Consider the following 554-nt stretch of genomic DNA (forward strand, 5'->3'; position numbering starts at 1 on the left):
TTTTTAAATATACTGAACATCCAGAAACAAGAGAATAACTTAAAAATATCTGGAGCATTTAATTTCTTTCTTTCTTGTATGTGTGTGTGTGTACTGTGAAACATGTGTAGAGAATAACTTGTAGAAGCCAATTTTCTTCATCTACTATGTGGGGTCCAGAGATAAACCCACACCATCAATCCTATACCTTAAACTTAAGGACTTTTAAGGGCTGATCCATTTCACCAGCTCTAAGAATAATAGAATCATCACAGAGAACAGGAATTCGATGTATTTTACATTATATCTTTATGGTCAAATCCAGATAGAGGACAAAACAGTGAGACAGCATGACTGGCAGGGTCTCAAATCTATCTCAAGATCTGGTCTCAAAGTGGTAGACGTTAAATATATTTGTATAAGTTTCACACACACACACACACACACACACACACACACACACACACACACACACACATATATATATATATATATATATATATATATATATATATATAAACATTGTACAGGATCATATATTCATATATATGTGCTATAATACATATATATATAAT

Source organism: Mus pahari, chromosome 9, assembly GCF_900095145.1.
Source record: "Mus pahari chromosome 9, PAHARI_EIJ_v1.1, whole genome shotgun sequence".
In the NCBI taxonomy this organism is placed as follows: Eukaryota; Metazoa; Chordata; class Mammalia; order Rodentia; family Muridae; genus Mus; species Mus pahari.